The following is a 6000-nucleotide window of genomic DNA, read 5'->3' on the forward strand; positions in this document are numbered from 1 at the left end:
CCACAGGGTCTCGGCTGGGAAGCCCCCCAGGGCTTTGGTGTCTCCAGATGACAGTTCATATTGGTGGAAGCTCTTGAGATGACTGAATTCCCTCCCTTTCCCTGCTCCAAGTTGTTTTCTCACCCCACTGTGCTCAGGGAGGGTTACCCAGATGGCTTAGATCAACGGCGATGGTTGAGCTGCTTGCATTGATCAGCATCCCTTGCTTTGATTCAGTGACACTTCGGGATGGTTTGCCCCTTGGATGTTCATCCCTGTGCCTTACCCCTGTGAAGTGAGGGTGGGTGCTGGCAGGGGAGCAAGATGTCACTGCTTCAGCCTTCGAGGGGAGCAAAGGGAGGAAGCAAGAGGAGAGCAGCTGAAAGATGGGGAAATGAGGAGTGCTGATACGATGGGAATAAAAAATTTAACCGTCATTTTCTAAATAAATATTTTTTATTTTTTTTTAATGTGACAAAAGGTGGAAGTGAAAGGAAGAAGGAAGTTGCTGGTGCTGAGGAGAAAGAGAACTCCCCTGGGGAAGTGCTGGCCAAGGGGCAGAGAGCTCCCACGAGCCCAGCTGGGTATGGGAACCTGAGGGATGTCCCAGCCGAGGGCTGTGGTGGGATGGAGGAGCTGGAGCTCCCCCCTGTACCCATCCCACCCTGCCAGCATCTCCATCCCATCTCGCTCATCATCTCACCCAGCAGCACTCTGGGGGGAAGGAGCAAAGCCTGATCAAGGCACTGCAGGGTGAGGGTCCAGGCTGCTGCACTGTGGGGTCCCTGGGGCAGCCTTGGGGTGAGCAGGGTTTAGGATCAGCCTTCTTGGGGGCAGCACAAGGTGTTCAGCACAGAACCGTATTGTACCTGTGGGTTTTGGTTTCGTTGTCAGAGTTTTTCCACCTGAAACCCAGAATGTGTGGGTGCGTGCCACCATGAGCTCGAACAGGGGCTGTCCTCTGCAGGAGCTCCCTTCGGTGCTGGGGCAAAAAGAGCCAAACTGAGAGCAAATAAGAGCTTTTTGGAGGATAATCTTGCTTTTTTCCTCCGTTGGAGTCAAGAGCATTTTTCTATTGAAAATTTGCAGCAATGTGCAGACACCCTTGTTTACTCTTCTAGAATAAGGATTCCTTCACTTGCAGTGGCTCCAGTTCAACAAAATAATTAAATGTATGCAGAAATCCATTTAGGAAAAATACAGCTTTCAAGTGTGTGGCTTAAGTCCTGAAATCCTGCTGATGCTGGTGTGTAGCTCCTGTGCCGGCTGAGCACCAACACTCTCCTGGGTTGGAGCAGTGAAAACAAAGCAGTGCCTCTGACCGGCTGGGAAAGCAAATGCTGAGTGTGAAATGCTGCGTTTCGGGGAGCTTAATGTGGTGGGTTTGCTCATTTACAGCTTTAGACAAAAGCCAGAGATGCTTTTCTTCTAGAAAACTCTTTGACTTTCTGGTGGCCTTCTGCAAATATATTTAAAGCAAGAGAAAAAGCAGCACTGTGCTTTGTCCCAGGAGAGCTCTCACATTGTAGTGGAAAACATGTGCTCTTCCAGCATCATGGAAATCTCAGGGCGCTGTTTGCTTGGCTTATCGAAGAGGTTTGGAGTTGACCTGCGCCAAGTGCTGGGGCTTGGGGGGACCGGGCTGGGGGGTGTGTGAGGTGGGTGATGGCAGCGCCCTGCACCTCATTCCGTGAAAGGTGGAAAGGCCACAGCCTCTGCATGTGGCAAAGGCCAGGCAGAAGCTTGAATGAAGCCAAGGCATCGCAGCCAGATGTGCTGCAGCAGGATGACCCCTGAAAGTCAAACCCGAAGGTAGGGGTGAAGCCACCCACGTGCCATCGCTGGAAGAACTTGCACTCCCTGCTTTTCTGCTGTACACAAATCCTTGTTTCCACATGTGATTTATCGGAAAGTTGTTGCACCTGTTAGCTGTTGTCTCGGGAGGACTGAAAAGAAAAACTAAGGGTAATATTAGCGCTGGTGAGAGATAGGCTCAAAGGAGCAATTGGCATCGGATGCATCCAGCTGTGGCTCAGGCAACTCTTGCATTTATTTTTTTTTTTCAGAGTCCTCTTTGGTGACATGTTTAAGAGATTTTACAGAATCTGTAAATTCCCCAAAGAAAAATATTTAAGGAACTTTCTTTCCAGCAGTGAATGATGCCTTACTGTTTTGTAATATTTTTATGATTGAATACTTGGCAAAAGCTCAGCACTTTTCCTAGGCGAGGTTGTTTGGTGCGAGAGCAGAGGGGTATCAAGTGTCCAGTGGGTCATGCAGCACGCTGCTGCAGGAAGGCCTCCTCCTGCTAAGGTAGAATAACTTTCCTAAGGATCAGTTATCCCATCCTGGAACAGAAAGGTGATGGGAAGGGTTTGTTGGTTGGATGCTGCCGTTTGTGATGCACTGAAAAATTCCTTATAGAGTTGTCATGAGTTGGCCCTGGCACATTGCCTGCCTGGTGCACTTACCCTTGACTTTTCTGAAGCTTTTCAGAGAGCTTGGCTGCCTCTTAGGCTTTTGACTTGTCACCTGTCTCACCTTTGTCCAGCCTGTCTTTCCAACAGGACTTCATCTGACATCTGAAGTCACACCTTCCTGTTGATTCATGTGCAGCTTGTGCATCAAGACCTATTATCTGATGAATGCAAAATGGGTTACATTCTAGCAGTTACTTCTGGGAAAAGAATTAAGAGCTCCTGTTTGGAAAAATAATTGTGCAGAAGCTGGAGGCCTTCTGAGGGCTTCTATTAAATTTCTGGGTTTGTAGAGGCAGGAGGATGAATTCATAGATTTTGGGGTTTCTACCAGTGCTTCTGTGTAGCTCTCTGCCTTTGTTTCGAAGTTTACAATTGGGATAAGTGACCTTTTTTAAGCAACTGTTAGGTGGAAAACCCACATAACCCCCAAGTATTACACTACTATTTCTGCACATGCAGCACTTGTGGAGTTACTAACCTCCACGAAGAGCCACAGGATGGCTCTGAAGAAAGGTGAAGCATCATGATGATCATGACAGCAGCTATGACTTTATAATTAACGCTAGTTTGAAGACACATCCATTTGCTGTAAGCTGTAGGCACCCTAATCCCTGTACCCAGCATGGTGTGTGTTCTCCTGGCAATGCTGTCAATGGCGTTGGTGACTGTGGACACTGGGCAGGCTTGTGTGGTGGCACAGCTTCCAGCTTGGAGCTGGCATGTCAGGGTTCAGGCTGTGTGGGACTGGCTGGATAGGGTGCCCTACCACGTCTGGCTGTGTCTGGTCCTACTCCCAGACGGAGAACGGATCCTCACACTTCTCATCATGCAGAAGCCAAAATGCTTACACAAGAGTATTTTCAGACTCGTCCCTGACGATGGTACAACCATCCCTGCGCTCAGGCTAAAGGGACCTGATTTTGCAATCTCTGCTCACATGAATGGTAGTGGCACACCCCGTTAATCACCCCCACTGACGGGCACTGGCACCAGCAAGTGATTAAACTAGCAAAAGTGGCTGGTTCCCTTCCTTAGCTCGTAACTGAAGAGCAGGAAAAAGTGAAATAAATAAACCAAAGCTGCAGAGTAGTCACGCGAGGCAAAGGGAACCAAGGAGCATCAGCAGAAAGTGCTCCAGGACAACACCATCTGCGAGCACTTGAGGCTCAGGAAATGCTGCTCTTTAAGAAGTTTGTGGTGCCGGAAACAGGCTGGGGGTGAGGCTGTGCAATTATGCCTTTTATTTGCTCAGCATATTTAGCTTTTTTTTTTTTTAACGTAAAACCGGCAAATGAGGAACTTGAAGTCACTTCTCCCATAAAAGCCTTTGACTGCAGAATTGTTCATGGGCTTTCTTCTTTGGGGCTGCTTCTACCTTATGTTCTTGCTGCTTTTAGCTTGAAATGTAAAGAAACAGTAATAAAATGACCTGCACTCCAAGCTGTTCCTTAATGCATATGAAGCTACAAGCGATCTCTGAGTTGAGATCCCAAAAGCTGGGACGCTGAGCTGGATCAGCCCTGAGCTGTGAGCCGTAGCAGGACGGGCGGAGCTGTGCAGGCTCAGACACAGTCCTGTGGTGTGCCCAAGGAGCTCCTGGTGCAGATGTGGGGGATGCCCTCCACCAGGTCTGCAGGCAGAGCAGGAACGATGCTCATTCACATCTGACTACCCAGGCTTGGGCATGGGAATGATGCTTGCCATGAGGTCCCAGTTGCCCCCCTCCTATGTGACTGGTGTCACTGGGGCACAGTGGAGAGGCTCTGGGGCTGCCCCTGGCTTTACATAGTGAGAGGGCAAGATGTAGTATCGAGGCCGTAAGAAGCAGACGGTCTGGGGGAGAGCAACTCACTGGCACGTATGTCTTCTCCACCTGCTGTTCCTCTGAGTAATCTTTCCCCTGCTAAGTACCTTTACAGTAAAAAGGGCAGCTGCTGTTTCCGGTTAGTGGTTTCCGAGGCAATACCAGTGCCCCGATGTTTATCGGGTTTCCAGACTACTCGGCGTGAGCTGGCTCATTGGGAAGCCACCTTCTCCTTCTCCTCTGCCTGTCGCTGGGTGATGGCATCAAGGGTGGAAAGCACATCCATGCAGGATGCCATGCATCAGCTGCACAACAATATCCCTGAGCCCAGGGAGATGCTGAGATGTTTGGAGCCTTTGTTTGTTTGGGTTTTTTTGTTTAAGGACAAGAGCAGTCCAGATCATATTGGAGGTTACATAAAAAGATGGGAAGACATTGGCCCTGGGAAGCCCTGAAGCGAGGTGGTGGCTGTCTGGGGAAAAATAACCTGCCTCAGCAGAGGTGAATGCTTTAGAAAGCTGTGGGCAGACCTGCCTAGGAAATTGCAAGGTTGTCTTCATCTGGGCTCTTCCTTCTACTTTCCACTCTGACTTGCTTAGTTTTATACCATATTAAGAAGAATTGGGAGAAAATGAGGCTGGGTGTCCCTGGGGAGAGCATGAAATGCTGGGATGTGTGGGGCTGATGGGCAGGGAGAAGCTTCTGCACTGCATAACCTGGGGATGCTGGAGGGCACTGGGGAGCGAGGGAAGCGCAATGAGTAATGCTCAGGGTAGGTGGTCCCAGGCCTGCTGACCAAATGTTCCTCCCGAGCTACTATATTTGGATACTGCAAGCAAGTGATTTCACTTTCCTGTTTAAAACCAGCCCCCCTGAAGTTGGGTTCCTGGCTGCTAACGCTCGCCTTGCAGCACAGGCGGCTGGCCCAGCAGCAGCCCCTCTCCTCCCGCGGGTCACCTCGGGCGGCACGAATCCTGCCTGGGAGCGAGGGGCTGCGGAGCCTCACGGCCCGCCGTTTAATTGTAACCAGATTGCCCTAGAAATGTCTGCTGAAATATTTATAAATATTATAGCCAGCAGCTGCTAATGCCAAACAGGAAATTTTAAGTTGAACAAACTTTTCCACGTTTCTAAGTGGGAAAAGTAAACTGTAGCTAAGACCAGTATTAAAAAAAAAAAAAGTCTAAATAGCAACAGGCTTCCACTGTTCCATATCCTGAGAGAGGTTCATGATTTCTTGAAGTCTTGGTCCCTCCCAGCTAGGCCTTTTCTATAAGCAGTATGTCTGCACAGTGATATAGAAGGTGGCTTTAGAAAAGAAAATTGGGTGATAGCTCACCGCAGGCAGTGGTGCTGTGTGACCTGCAGTGCTGCGTCATGGAACAGCCTTTACGTTAGGGAAAGGGCCATCAAGAAGCTTTCAGTAATGGTATATATGTTGTACCTGCTTAGTGGCAGCTGTCAGTCTTGCAGGGCTAGCATTTTAAGCTGTTGGTTAACGAAACTTTAAGGGAAAAAATAAAAAATGCTGAACTTAAATGGAAAGAAATGAGTTGGGGGTGAGGCTGGTGGGAGCAGTGGCTGCCTGAGGGAAAGGAGCCCTGGTTTGTCTTGCACTTCATGTTTTGGGCTTGCTTCCCCTCTCAAGCTCTCTTCTAGGATTTTCTCATTTCTGCTTATTCATTACTTGGTATGGAGTGCTACCTTGGAAACATGGAAAAAATGTAACACTAAATT

The sequence above is a fragment of the Falco naumanni genome, chromosome 8 (genome assembly GCF_017639655.2).
Source record: "Falco naumanni isolate bFalNau1 chromosome 8, bFalNau1.pat, whole genome shotgun sequence".
Lineage (NCBI taxonomy): Eukaryota > Metazoa > Chordata > Aves > Falconiformes > Falconidae > Falco > Falco naumanni.